We start from the raw sequence: 15,330 nt of genomic DNA on the forward strand, positions 1-15,330 counted from the left end.
CGTGGCGCAGTGGTTAACGAATCCGACTAGGAACCATGAGGGTGCGGGTTCGGTCCCTGCCCTTGCTCAGTGGGTTAACGATCCGGCGTTGCCATGAGCTGTGGTGTAGGTTGCAGACTCGGCTTGGATCCCGCGTTGCTGTGGCTCTGGCGTAGGCCGGTGGCTACAGCTCTGATTCGACCCCTAGCCTGGGAACCTCCATATGCTGCGGGAGCGGCCCAAGAAATAGCAAAAAGACAAAAAAAAAAAAAGTTTTCAGGCTAGCAATGATGGATCCTTAACCCACTGAGTGAAGCTAGGACTCGAACCCAGGTCCTAATGGGTACAAGTCGGGTTTGTTACCACTGATCCACGATGGGAACTCTTCTCTTTTCCTTTCACATACACTAAAAAAACGTTTACAACATAATTCCATGCTGACTTTTCAGATTTGGAAAAGATCTCGTTTTTATCTCAACTGTCTAAAAGAGAGAACTGAAACTTGCTGAAGGTGCTATTAATCTAGAAAAGCAAACCTATTTTAATGAAATATGAATGACTTTGTATATCTAGGCTGGTTTTTAGACCAGTGCTTTCAATTTGAATTTTAATATTAGTTTTTTATTTTAATTCCAGTTGCCCATCATACACCACAGCTTATTTCTTCAAGAAGAAATAGCTAATATGACAAATGTATAATAGAAACTTTGGAAAAAAGAAGCACCTTTTTCTCTCCCTCCCTTCCTATCTCTCCCCCTCCCCCTCACTCTCACTCTTCCTGTCTCTCTGAAGCATTTGAACACAGCCAGTTACTCCTTTTATTACTATGTGTGTGTTAGAGTTGCCCCACATGCCAAGGGACCTACATGTCACAGGGCAATGAAAAGAGCAGCCTGTAAAATCTGGGAAAAGCCAAGGATATAATTTCAGCCCTTACTACCAGAACAGAAAAGATGCTGTTTAGAAGGAATTCTGCTTAAAATATGTGCAGCCATCTTTGATTTCTCTACCACAAGTCTCTTGTAATTCTGAACTCCCATTAGCTTCATAGAGCAGTTGTATTCACGAGAGAGAGGTGACATATGGAGGAGCTCAAGAACTGCTTTCAGTTAGTAACTACCTTTAAGTAGTTACTAGTGAGAACAAATTTTCTAAATGTGTATGTATGTGTCTATATGTATTCATATCATAAATATATGCACATATTACCATATAGAAGGAAAATGGATTTATATTTGAATTTGATAATAGAATATTTGAAGTTCTTTATTTGTTGTTCTTTTGTCACTCAGCAACCATACCCTCAGTCTGAAGAGAACAAGGATGTTTTGCTATCCAGTGCTGGTTCAGACTCAGCTAAAGGGTACCTTTTATCTTAAATATCCAAAGATGCCTTTTAAATTTCAAAGATTAAAATACAGCTCTTTAGTGTTGTTGTCTGAAGAAGTATGGTTGTCAGTTGTGAACATAGAAATGTTATTTTTCCTAGTTTAGTATCAACATTTTAGAGTGTTAGATTTGATGCCTTGTGAACAAATAATTTTATATTGTGCTTTAACTGCGAAAGTATTATTTTATTGGATGTATTCCTTGTTCAGAATGCTTAAAATAGCATTGTAAACAAGATGTTTCCAAAAATTTAAGTGTACACAGCTTAAAAATCAAGAATGTATGTTCTTAGAAATTTTTTTTCCATTACTTGTGAATTTTGCTTTAAAATTATTTTTCTTACTATTTATTTTACTCTATTTTGTTATTTTCTTTGGGTGAGGCATCTGGTTACTGGTTATTTTAATAAGAATAAAAATATTCCTGGAATCACTCCTTTTAGATTTTTTTGTTTCTTTTCTATATTTAGAAAATATTATTTTACAAAATATAAAAATATAGATTCATGCAAAATTATTAGCTATTTTTACACTAACTTCCTGTAGTCCTTCTGAGTGTTTTATCCAGTGTGGGTAACCAGATAAAGCAGAAAAGCATGAAATCTTCAATTAAAAGAGCTTCTGTAATGGCATTAATAATAAATGCCTTTTGTAGCCAAAACCAGGCGTCTCAACCTTATGCTTTTAGTTAAATGTTTAACCATTGTTAAACATTGTTTGATACCCAAAACAGCAGTGGACAATGTTGTGCAATAATCATCTATTGTAGTCAAGATATTCACTAGTTTGTTTTTCCATAAGCATGTAATTGATCATATTTCTGCCAAGGATGTGCCTTCAACTTTATAATTATAGTATTGTTTTAAAAAAAAGGGTTGTTTTTTTTTGTCAGTGTCTTTTGTTAAATTACCCAACTCCTCTACCAGCAGTTCCAAACTACCCTGTGTTTTTAGGTTGTTGTTTTTTTTTTAATTAATGATGGAGCAGGATTGGAGACAGCACCACATATTCACTAAGTGTAGGAGGGAAGAAATCAATTTTCCTTCAGACTTCACAACACTTGCTGTACCTCTTAGTGAGGATGAGAAACAAAGAAAGGAATGTAATTGTCCTCCTTTCCTTTATAGTCTATAATACATTGTTTATAAATTGTCTACCCTAAATGAGCTAAATGAAGACTAGATCTTTTTTTACATTTAGGGAGCCCTATATATACAGTGTGTATTAGGATCCCATGCAAAATACATTCCCATACCAAATACTTCTTCAAATTAAGGAAAGAGTGTTAAACTAATTTATAAGGAAAAACTAACTTTTATTCCCCCCCCCCCAGTTTTTGGGATTATTCAGGGTGATGAGATAGGATTAGAAATGGAAACATAAGAGTAAAATCACTGAGGTAGCCACTTAGCTGGCTAGCCTCCCTTTTCCATTTGCGCCTTGACTAACGTCAGGAGAAGGATGAGCAGTGATAGCAGCATCTCAGGTGAGGTTTCAAAACCTTCAAGACAAAACCAGAACAAAACAAGATACCTGAAAACCTTCCTGTTGGAGAATGCTTGCCAGGTTAAGGCTTTAAAGGCCCTGCTAAGTTTCAAAAACGGATGAGAGAGCTGCCTCTTTAACAAATTTGGCTAGGACCAGCCAGCCCTACTTGTTTAAAAGCTTCCTTTTCATAAATGTGACCACTAGTTGTGGAAATGAATTATGAGTAAGGCATGAAAGGCAAGGCGCTTGAGGACAAGGTTTAAATCAAATTGCTAGCATAAATAGGATCTTGTACAGTTTAAGAAATCTGAAAATATCCGTACAGGCAGTTTTCCCTCTGGAAAGAAGAGAAATAGGCTGAGTCATCTTTGGCATATTGTACCTATTGGCCTCAAATGACCCCCAGCTTTTCATTGTCAGCACCCTTCCCCCAGCCCCCAGTCCTGTCTGTAAACTGAAGTGCTGCCATTACTTCAATATTATTTGCTTCACCCTCACCCAGTCAAAATTTCAATCTCTTTCCAGTTATTATCACCAGTAAGAAAAAAATTGAGATTAATTTAGTTCATCCTAAAGTGCCAGTGACCTTAGATCTTGCAAAGAATATTTTTAAATCCAAATAACTTTATTGAAATGAAAAACAGGCCATGTGGGAGTTCCCATCGTGGTGTAGCGGAAGTGAATCCAACTAGGAACCATGAGGTTGCAGGTTTGATCCCTGGCCTCGCTCAGTGGGTTAAGGATCCAGTGTTGCCGTGAGCTGTGGTGCAGGTCGCAGATGCAGCTTGGATCCCATGTTGCTGTGGCTGTGGTATAGGCCAGCAGCTGTAGCTCCAATTCGACCCCTAGCCAAGGAACCTCCATATGCCACGAGTGTGGCCCTAAAAAGCAAAAAAAAAAAAAAAAAAAAAAAAAAGAAAGAAAGAAAAGAAAGAAAAAACAGGCCATGTGGAATAAGTTATTTTGGGGCAAGTACAACCCAGGATCAGCTCTCCTAAGCTCTTCTGCCTCCTTGCAGTTTTTTACCTTCCACTTTTGCATCCACCATTTCTTTAAAAGCACCACATCTCCATAGTGATGGAAAGAGCATTGATTTTGGAGCCCACCAGACCTATTTGCAAAATCCCAGCTCTGCCATGTATTAGCTAGGTAACTTTCTTAGTTCCCCATTGCTGCTGTAACAGATTACAACAAACTGCATCTTAGAATGAATTTATTATCTTACAGTGCTGGAGATCAGAAGTTTGAAATGTGTCTCAGGGCTGAAATTGGGATTGTCAGCAGGGCTGTATTCCTTCTGTAGGCTCTAGGGGGAATCCAGTTCCTTGCCAATTTCAGCTTCTAGAGGCTGCCTACATTCCTTGGCTTATGGCCTCTTTTTCATATCACTCCAACCTCTGTTTCTATCATCACATTTTCTACTTTTACCTGTGACTCTTCTGCCTTCCTCTTATAATGACCCATATGATTACATTGAATCCACTCAGATAATTCCGAGTAACTTCACCATCTCAAGATCCTTAACTTAATCGTAACTGCAAAGTCCTGTTTGCCATGTAAAGTAACATATTCACTGGTTCTGGGGATTAGGACATGAGCATCATTGAGGGGCCACTACAGTGTCCATGGGCAAGTTGCTTAACCCGATCAAAGCTTAGTTTCTCCAAGTACAAAATGAGGATAATACCTTGAAGAATTGTGAGACAGTGGTAATGGAGGTAATATTTCTAAAACGAAAACAGAGTGGTACATGGTTGCTATTGTTATTTCTTTGGGCTGAGCATAGGGATAGAAGGACAGACTCACCACACCCACTTGGGTATGTAGGTCAGCTATTGGTCTGGAGCTGCCTGAGTTGTTTTAATTTTCTATTTTGACGAGAGCTGGTTTTGCCTATAGGAATGCTCTATATGGTATGATTTGAGGAACACCAAAATAGCAGCTTGTTTGCCCTCAAATAATCCTTATACCAATCACAGTCCTTTGTGTCCTTAAATTTAGCAATGTTAGCCTTACCACTTCCTCTGTAATTGTTACTTTTCACGTTTGTGCCAGTTCAGCTAAAATGACACTCCCATATTGAGGCATAGTCCTTACATTTAGGACCATGGCAAAGTTAGGCAAAGTTCTTGTTTCAAATAGTCACAATGAACTAGCTGCCTGAGTTCAAAATTAATTACTCTGTTCTTTATTAGGTTGAGCCACTGGCAGTAATAGTTTACTGGCTGAGTATATTTTGGCTATATTGTCTGAGACCAGGCTTCAGTAATACCTTAAAACTAGGCTTTACTCAAAGTGTGGTCCCAGAAAACAAGCATCAGCATCACCTAGGAGCTTATGAGAAATGGAAACTATCTGGACCATCCCAGACCTGCTGAACCAGAATCTGCATTTTAACAGGATCCACAGGTGATTTGTATGTACATTAAAATATGAAAAGCACTGCCTTAAAAATGTTTATTTTCAATCTTCTTTGGAATGAGTTGGAAATGAGTATGAGTCTATCAAGGACTCACTTAATAGCTACTCATCTTTTTTCCTCTTTCTCCAATAAACTCTTCCTCCAATAAACTTAAATTTAAATTTTGCCCAGACACCTGTTTAAATAAAAGTTTCTTTACTCATTCATTCATCCATGCATTCATACATTCAACAAATATTTATTGACTGTTGCTGTGGATGAGGCACTGTTGTAAATGCTGATGGTAACAATGATGAATAAAACATAAAGACCAGAAACCAAAAGCAAAAACTTCCCCCAGGGAACTTAGATTCTGATGTGGGAAAACAGATGGCAAACAAAATATTTAACATGTTTGGTCGCAATGATCACTATGAAAAAAATAGAGAAGGGGAGATAAGTGGGTATTGGGGAGGGGACCTGCAATTTATTTTTATTTTTATATTTTTTTTGTCTTTTTTTTTTTTTTTTTTTTTTTTTTGCTATTTCTTGGGCCGCTGCCACGGCATATGGAGGTTCCCAGGCTAGGGGTCGAATCAGAGCTGTAGCCACCAGCCTACGCCAGAGCCATAGCAATGCGGGATCCGAGCCGCGTCTGCGACCTACACCACAGCTCATGGCAACACCGGATCCTTAACCCATTGAGCAAGGGCAGGGACCGAACCTGCACCCTCATGGTTCCTAGTCGGATTCGTTAACCACTGTGCCACAACGGGAACTCCTGGACCTGCAATTTAAAATAAAGTTGTCACCTAAAGAATGGGAGAAAATCTTTGCAAACAAAACGACAAAGAATTAATCTCCCCAAATTAAAAACATCTCATACAACTGTATACCAAAAAAACCTGACAACCCAATTGAAAAATGGGCAGAAGACCTGAATAGACATTTCTCCAAAGAAGACATATGGATGGCCAAAAAGCACGTGAAAATATGTTCGATATCACTAATTATTAGAGAAATGCAAATCAAGACTACAATGAGGTATCATCTCACACCAGTCAGAATGGCCATCATCAAAAAGTCTACAAATAGGGAAATCCCGTTGTGGCTCAGTGGTAAGGAACCTGACCAGTATCCGTGAGGATGCAGGTTCAATCCCTGGCCTTGCTTAGTGGGTTAAGTATCTGGCATCACTCTGAGTTGTATTGTAGGTCGCAGACATGGCTCAGATTCCGTGTGGCTGTGGCTGTGGCATAGGCATGCAGCTGCAGCTCTGATTCAACCCCTAGCCTGGGAACTTCCACATGCAAAGGGTGCATCCCTTAAAAGACAAAAAAAAAAAAAAAAGTCTACAAATAATAAATGCTGGAGAGTGTGGAGAAAAGGGAACACTCCTTTTGGTGGGAAACGTAAGCTGCTGCAAACCCTATGGAGAACAGTATGGAGATTTCTTAAAAAACTAAAAACTATAGTATGATCCATCAATCCCTCTCCTTGCATATATTTGGAGAAAACCATAATTTGAAAAGATCCATGATCATCAATGTTCATAGCATCACTATTTTTACAATAGCCAAGACATGGAGGCAACTAAAATGTTCAACAGAGGATTGGGTAGGAGTTCCCACCATGGCACAGTGGATTAAGAATCCAACTGCAGCACCTCAGGTCGCTGCAGAGGAGTGGGTTTGATCCCAGGCTGGGCACAGTGGGTTAAAGAATCCCATGCTCAGGTTATATCTGTGGCTTAGATTTGATCCCTTGCCCAGGGACCTCTGATTGCCATGGGCATGACCAAAAAAATATATATATATATATATATATATATATATATATATATATATATATATATAAATGCAAAGCAGACACAGACTCACAGATAGAAAACAACCTTGTGACCCAGACACTTATGGTCAATTCTTCCACAAAAGAGGCAAGAATATAAAATGGGAAAAAGACAGTCTCTTCAGCAAGTGGTGCTGGGAAAACTGGACAGCTACATGTACATCAATGAAACCAGAACACAACCTCATACCAACTCAAAATGGCTTAAAGACTTGAACATGAGACAAGACACCATCAAACTTCTAGAAGAGAACATAGGCAAAAATTCTCTGACAACAACCGTACAAATATTTTCTTAGGTCAGTATCCCAAGGCCACAGAAATAAAAGCAAAAATAAACCAAAGGGACTTAAACTTACAGGCTTTTGCACAGCAAAGGAAACCATTTAAAAAAACCCAAAAGACAACCTACAGAATGGGAGAAAATAGTTTCAAATGATGAAACTGAAAAGGGTTTAATCTGTAAAATGTATGAACAACTTCTACAACTCAACAGCAAAAAAAAACCCAACAATCCAGTTGAAAACTGGGCAGAAGACCTGAATATCTTCTCTAAAGAAGATATGTAGGTGGCCAACAGACGCATGAAAAAATGCTCAACATCACTAATCATTAGAGAAATGCAAATCAAAACTACAATGAGGTACCATCTTGCACCAGTCAGAATGGTCATCATTGACAAGTCAACAAATAAATGCTGGAGAGGATGTGGAGAAAACGGTACCCTCCTACACTGCTGATGGGAATGTGAATTGGTACAACCACTATGGAAAACAGTATGGAGGTACCTCAGAAAACTCGGTAGAACTACCGTATGATCCAGCAATCCCACTCTTGGTTTCTCCTTCAAATCTGAAAGAGAGCCTTGCTGGGTAGAGTAATCTTGGTTGGAGGTTTTTCCTTTCATCACGTTAACTATATCATGCCACTGCATTCTGGCTTGCAGGGTTTCTGTTGAAAAATCTGCCGATAACCTTATCGGGGTTCCCTCGCATGTGATTTGTTTCTTTTCCCTAGCTGCTTTCAAGATTTTCTCTTTGTCTTTAATTTTGGTCAGTTTGATTAGTATGTGTCTCAGTGTATTCCTCCTTGGGTTTATTTTATATGGTACTCGTTGTGCTTCCTGGATTTGAGTGAGTGGTTCCTTTCCCACATTAGGGAAGTTTTCGGCTATTATCTCTTAGAATATTTTTTCTGTCTCCTTCTCTCTCTCTTCTCCTTCTGGCACCCCTATAATACGGATGTTGGTGCGTTTAACGTTGTCCCAGAGTTCTCTGAGACTCTCTTCATTTGTTTTCAATCTTTTTTCTCTTTTCTGTTCTGCATCCGTAATTTCCACTAATCTGTCCTCCACCTTGCTTATTCATTCTTCTGCCTCCTGTATTCTGCCATTGGCTGCTTCTAGTGAATTTTTTATTTCAGTTATTGTATTTTGCATCTGTTCTTGTTTAAGTTTTATAACTTGTATCTCTTTGCTCAGTGTTTCCTGTAAGTTATGCATCTTTGCCTCCAGTTTATTTCCAATGTCTTGCATCATCTTCAGCATCAACGGTCTAAAATCTCTTTCCTGGAGGCCAAGAATCTCCTGATCACTTAGCTGATATTCTGGGGTTTTTTCTTTCTCCCTCATCTGAGTTATAGTTCTCTGTCTTTTCATTTTTATAGGTTTTGGTGTGGTGACCTTCTTACAGATAATAGAGTTGTAGCCTCTCTTACTTCTGATGTCTGTCCCCCTGTGGCTGAAGTCAGTATGGGGGCTTGGTGTAGGCTTCCTGATGGGAGGGACTGATGCCTGCCCCCTGGTAGGTGGAGACGATTGTAATCCCTTTGGTGGGTGGGGCTTAGTCTCTGGATGGGATTAGAGGCAAATGTGTGCCTGAGGGGTCTTTAGGTAGCCTGTTTACTGAGGGGTGGGGCTGTGATCCCATCTGGGTTGCAGCAATCCCACTCTTGGGCATATATCCAAACAAAACTTTCATTGAAAAAGATACATGCACCCATATGTTCATTGCAGCACTATTCGCAATAACCAATACATGAAAAATGACCTAAATGTCTGTGGACAGATGAATGGATTAAGAAGATGTATATATGCACAACTGAATACTACTCAGCCATAAAAAAGAACAAAATAATGCCATTTGAAGCAACAAGAATGGAATTATAGACTTTCATACTAAGTGAAGTAAGAAAGAGAAAGACAAATACCATATGATATAACATATCTGGAATCTAATATATGGCACAAATGAACCTATCTACAGAAAGGAAACAAACTCATGAACTTGGAGAAGAGATTGTGGTTGCCAAGGGGGAGGGGAAGGGGATGGGATGTACTGGGAGTTTGGGTGTTAATAGGTGCAACTATTGCATTTGGTGTGGATAAGCAATGACATCATGCTGTATAACACAGGGAACTATATCTAGTAACTTGTGCTGGAACATGATGGGGGATGTGAGAAAAAGAATGAGTGTGTGTGTGTGTGTATACATATATACATGCATGCCTAAATCAATTTGCTGTACAGCAGAAATTGACAGAACATTGTAAGTTAACTATAATAAAAAAATAAAAATCTTAAGAAAAGAGAAAACCTTGTTGTTACCAAAGGGGAAAGGAGAAGGAGTAGGGACAAATTAAGGTCTAGGATTAGAAGATACAAACTATTATGTATAAAGTAGATAAGCAACTAGGATATATTGTATAGCACAGAAATTATAGCTATTATCTCTTAATAACCCGTAATGGGGTTTAATCTGCAAAAATACTGAATCACCTTACTGTACACCTGAAAATAATATAGTATTTTAAATCAACAGCACTCAACTAAAATGAACTGATATAAAACTTTTTAAAAGAAGAGTTCCCTGATGGTGCAGTGGGTTAAGGATCTGGCATTGTCTCTGCTGTGGCTCATGTCTCTGCTGTGGTGTGGGTTCGATCTCTGGCTTGGGAACTTCCACATGCTATAAGTGCAGCCAAAAAGAAAAAGGAAAAAACTCAGGGTCTGGTGGATATAAATAGCAATAATGCTAAAGGATATGTTCACCCAAGGCTGCTGCTCACTCCTATTCCACAGGGCTCAGACTGTTGCCATTCATAAGCAGCTCTTACAGCCTGTGGGTGTAGTCATGTCTTGTACAAGCACTGTGGGCTCCAAAACAGCTTGTGGGCAGTAGTTTTTCAGCTGTAGGTAAAGCTTATGAAAGTTGGTGTAAGTAAAGAAGCTAACCACTGGGAGAAGAAAGATTTCAGGGATCATACCATTTGAAGATTTCAATATTTGTATATAACATTTAAGTAAGCACATAGATGCTTTTTAAAAAAAAATTATTAGGAGTTCCCGTCGTGGTGCAGTGGTTAACGAATCCGACTAGGAACCATGAGGTTGCGGGTTCGGTCCCTGCCCTTGCTCAGTGGGTTAACGATCCGGCGTTGCTGTGAGCTGTGGTGTAGGTTGCAGACTCGGCTCGGATCCCGCGTTGCTGTGGCTCTGGCGTAGGCCGGTGGCTACAGCTCCAATTCGACCCCTAGCCTGGGAATCTCCATATGCCGCGGCAGCGGCCCAAGAAATAGCAACAACAACAACAACAAAAAAAAAGACAAAAAAAAATTATTAAAGTATAGTTGACTTAAAGTGTTCTTTAAATTTCTGTTGTACAGCAAAATGACCCAGTCATACATATATGTACATTCTTTTTTTTTTTCATAATATCTTCTATCATGTTCTACCCCAAAAGATTGGACATAGTTCCCTGTGCTGTACTGTGGGACCCCACAGCTTATCCATTCCAAATGTTAACAGTTATCATCTACTAACCACAAACTCCCCACCCATCCCACTTCTTCCCTCCTCCCCCTTGGCAAGCACAAGTCTGTTTTCCATATCTGTGAGTCTGTTTCTGTTTTATAGATAGGTTCATTTGTGCCATATATTAGATTCCAGATGCATGATATCATTTGGTATTTGTCTTTCTCTTTCTGACTAACTTCACTTAGTATGAGAGTCTCTAGATCCATCCGTGTTTCTACAAATGACATTATTTTATTCTTTTTTTTGGCCGAGTAGCATTCCATTGTGTATATATACCACATCTTTTTTTTTTTCATAATATAAACATCAAATTTTATTTATGTAAACATACAGATAATTTCTAAAAGATAATTTCATTTCTCTTTTGTCCATGAAATAGTTTTTAAAAATTCCAATGAAACAGAAAGGAATGTTGAAACTTCTGAGTAAATTTGTGAATGAGTCTATTTCTTCCTGTAGTTCTACCAGTTTTTTTTTTCCCACTGTACAGCATGGGGATCAAGTTATCCTTACATGTATACATTTTTTTCCACCCTTTGTTCTGTTGGAATATAACTATCTAGACATAGTTCTCGATGCTACTCAGCAGGATCTCCATGTAAATCCATTCCAAGTTGTATCTGATAACCCCAATCTCCCAATCCCTCCCACTCCCTCCCTCTCCTATCAGGCAGCCACAAGTCTATTCTCCAAGTCCATGATTTTCTTTTCTGTGGAAATGTTCATTTGTGCTGGATATTAGATTCCAGTTACAAGTGATATCATATGGTATTTGTCTTTGTCTTTCTGACTCATTTCACTCAGTATGAGATTGTCTAGCTCCATCCATGTTGCTGCAAATGGCATGATGTCATTCTTTTTTATGGCTGAGTAGTATTCCATTGTGTATATATACCACCTCTTCCAAATCCAACCATCTGTTGATGGACATTTGGGTTGTTTCCATGTCCTGGCTATTGTGAATAGTGCTGCAATGAACATGCCAGTGCATGTGTCTTTTTTAAGTAGGGTCTTGTCCAGATATATGCCCAAGAGTGAGATTGTGGGGTCATATGGAAGTTCTATGTATAGACTTCTAAGGTATCTCCAAACTGTTCTCCATAGTGGCTGTACCAGTTTCCATTCCCACCAACAGTGCAGGAGGGTTCCCTTTTCTCCAGAACCCCTCCAGCACTTGTTATTTGTGGACTTACTAATGAGGGCCGTTCTGACTTATACCACATATTCTTAATCCATTAGTCTGTCCATGGACTTTTAGGTTGTTTCCATGTCTTGGCTATTGAGAATAGTGCTGCAATTAACATACGAGTGCATGTATCTGTTTGAATGAATGTTTTGCCTGATTTTATGCCCAAGAGTATGATTGCTGGGTCATATAGTAGTTCTATATTTAGTTTTCTGGGGTACCTCTTTACTGTTTTCCATAGTGGTTGTACCAATTTACATTTCCACCAACAGTGTAGGAGGGTGCCGTTTTCTCCACATCCTCTCCAGCCTTTGTTATTTGTTGACTTGTTAATGATGGCCATTCTGACTGGTGCAAGGTAGTTTGTAGTTTTGTACTCATTGTAGTTGGTACTCATTGTAGTTTTGATTTGCATTTCTCTAATGATTAGTGATGTTGAACATTTTTTCATGTGTTTTTTATTTTTTTCAAATGAAGCCACTCTTAATTTGCCACTTAGAGATAACCATAGTTACATTGTGGTACATATCCTTGCAGTTTTTTTCCTATGGGTATACATAGAGCTAAACAGAAGAGTTCCAGTCATGGCGCAGTGGTTAACGAATCCGACTAGGAACCATGAGGTGGCGGGTTCGGTCCCTGCCCTTGTTCAGTGGGTTAACGATCCGGCGTCACCATGAGCTGTGGTGTAGGTTGCAGACTCGGCTCGGATCCCGCGTTGCTGTGGCTCTGGCGTAGGCTGGTGGCTACAGCTCCGATTCAACCCCTAGCCTGGGAACCTCCATATGCTGCGGCAGCGGCCCAAGAAATAGCAACAACAACAACAAAAAAAGACAAAAAAAAAAGCTAAACAGAAATGGCTGAGTGATGATGGAAATAAAAATGAAAAACTGATTTTGCTTCCTTCCTTTCTTTCTCTCTCTCTCTTTCTCTCTCTCTCTCTCTCTCTCTCTCTCTCTCTCTCTCTCTCTCTTTCTTTCTTTCTTTCTTTCTTTCTTTTTGTCTTTTTGCTATTTCTTGGGCCGCTCCCGCGGCATATGGAGGTTCCCAGGCTAGGGGTTGAATTGGAGCTGTAGCCACCGGCCTACGCCAGAGCCACAGAACTCGGGATCTGAGCCACGTCTGCAACCTACACCACAGCTCACGGCAACGCCGGATCCTTAACCCACTGAACAAGGGCAGGGGCCGAACCCGAAACCTCATGGTTCCTAGTCGGATTCGTTAACCACTGCACCACGACGGGAACTCCTGCTTTCTTTTTTTAAATAATTTTTATTTTTTCCATTTTAGTTGGTTTACAGCATTCTGTCAATTCTCTGCTGTACAACAAAGTGGCCCAGTCACACACACACACACACACACACATGCACACACGTACATTCTTTTTCTCACATTATCCTCCATCATGTTCCATCACAAGTGACTAGATAGAGTTCCTTATGCTATACAGCAGGATCTCATTGCTTATACACTCCAAATGCAATATCTTTTTTTAATCTGATTTTGTTTTTAATTCTTAAGCATTATGATCAGATAATTTACACATCTGTGCTGATGGTATAGCTCCTGTACTTTACACCTTCCATGAGTTGACAAAAGCACCATTATCAATCACACATATCCAGTAGTTCTACAGTTGTGTTTTTAAATACCCATTTAAAAGAAACTCCTGAATTCCAAGCAAAGTTTGCTAACATATCTTGACACGCTCAATTTTAAAAGCATCTGATCTTAAAGATCATCTATAAAATGTGAGAAATGCTAGATATTCTTTACTTGATGCTGTACATAAACCTCACTAAAATGCCTTTCAATAAGTAAAAGGCAGTATTTGAGCTATGATAATTTGAATGAAATTGGCATAGTTAAGACCAAAAAGATAAAGTTGGCATTGTCAGTTTATCTTCAGCTCATGCCTTAACAGGCTAGTGAACACAATTTGAAGCAAAGGTGAACCTTGCTCTGTTCTATGAGATAGTGAAGGGATCTTCTCAGTATTTACATTATATTAATATAACCAGTTACAGAAATCTAAATATAAAACCAATCTCCTATAGGTTCTGAGAAGGTAATCACCATCTTCCTGAAAACTTAACACTCCATATTCAAGTTTAATCATCTCTGTAGAAGGGGAAAACAGTGATAGTACTTGTTGAACTGGAATTACTACTAAAATTCAAAAAGCTGACCGTATTCATTTAGCCACGAACAAATCTTATTTAAATCACAGCCGTCTAACAGAAACATTCCATCAGCCATACATGATCTGAATTCCAGTGTATGAGATAAATTTAAATATGGTACACATATAAAAGTCATGAAACATTTCGGTCTTGTAATAAATAAGGCGGTGGTCAACTTTTACTCATTAGTAGCTTTTTTGAGATAAGCTACCAAGTCTTCCCTTTCTCCTGCCTTCTTAATGCCAGCGAAGATCATTTTTGTTCCAGGGATGTACTTCTGTGTTTCTCCAGGTACTCCATCTGCTTCTCCTCTCCCCAGGTGATACCTTTGTTCTTGTTGGCATCAGTGTAAGTGAATCCAGGAGCCTGACCTGTCTTCTGCCCAAACAGACCATGGAGGTTTGGACCAGTCTTGTGCTTGCTTCCCTTTTCTACAGAATGGCACTGGGCACACTTCTGAATAAAAATCTTCTTACCCTTCTCAACATCATCCATTTTAAAATCGTTCTTTTGCTGAGCACAACAGACAAGTGGCCACTCACAAGCTGGACATCCCACTCTCTGATTTTACGTTTTTTGTTTGTTTGTTTGTTTGTTTTTGCTTTTTAGGACCGCACGCATGGCATATGGAAGTTCCCAGGCTAGGGTCATATCGGAGCTGCAGCTGCCCACCTACACCACAGCCACAGCAATGCCGGGATCCTAGTCACGTCTTCAACCTAAACCACAACTCAGGGCAACTCCAGATCCTCAACACACTGAGTGAGGCCAGGGATCAAACCCACATCCCCATGAATCCTAGTCAGGTTCGTTAACTACTGATCCACGAAGGGAACTCCTGATTTTGCTTTCTTGTAAAAATTTTTTAAAATAAGAGTTGTAAGTAAGATATATGACATGATGATTTGATATACATTTACACAGTGTGATGATTACTGCAGTCCAGCTAATTAACATACCTTCTCCTCACAGTTACCATTGGTGTGTGTATGTAATGAGAGCACCTGAAATCCATTCAGCATATTTTCAGTATTTAATATAG

General features: G+C 39.3%; 1 pseudogene; it reads right to left on the reverse strand.

Annotated features, from left to right (window-relative positions):
* Window positions 1–14,466: 14,466 nt before the first annotated feature.
* LOC125118869 (cytochrome c-like) lies at window positions 14,467–14,783 on the reverse strand (annotated as a pseudogene).
* Between the last annotated feature and the right edge of the window lie 547 nt (window positions 14,784–15,330).

Source organism: Phacochoerus africanus, chromosome X (genome assembly GCF_016906955.1).
Source record: "Phacochoerus africanus isolate WHEZ1 chromosome X, ROS_Pafr_v1, whole genome shotgun sequence".
In the NCBI taxonomy this organism is placed as follows: Eukaryota; Metazoa; Chordata; class Mammalia; order Artiodactyla; family Suidae; genus Phacochoerus; species Phacochoerus africanus.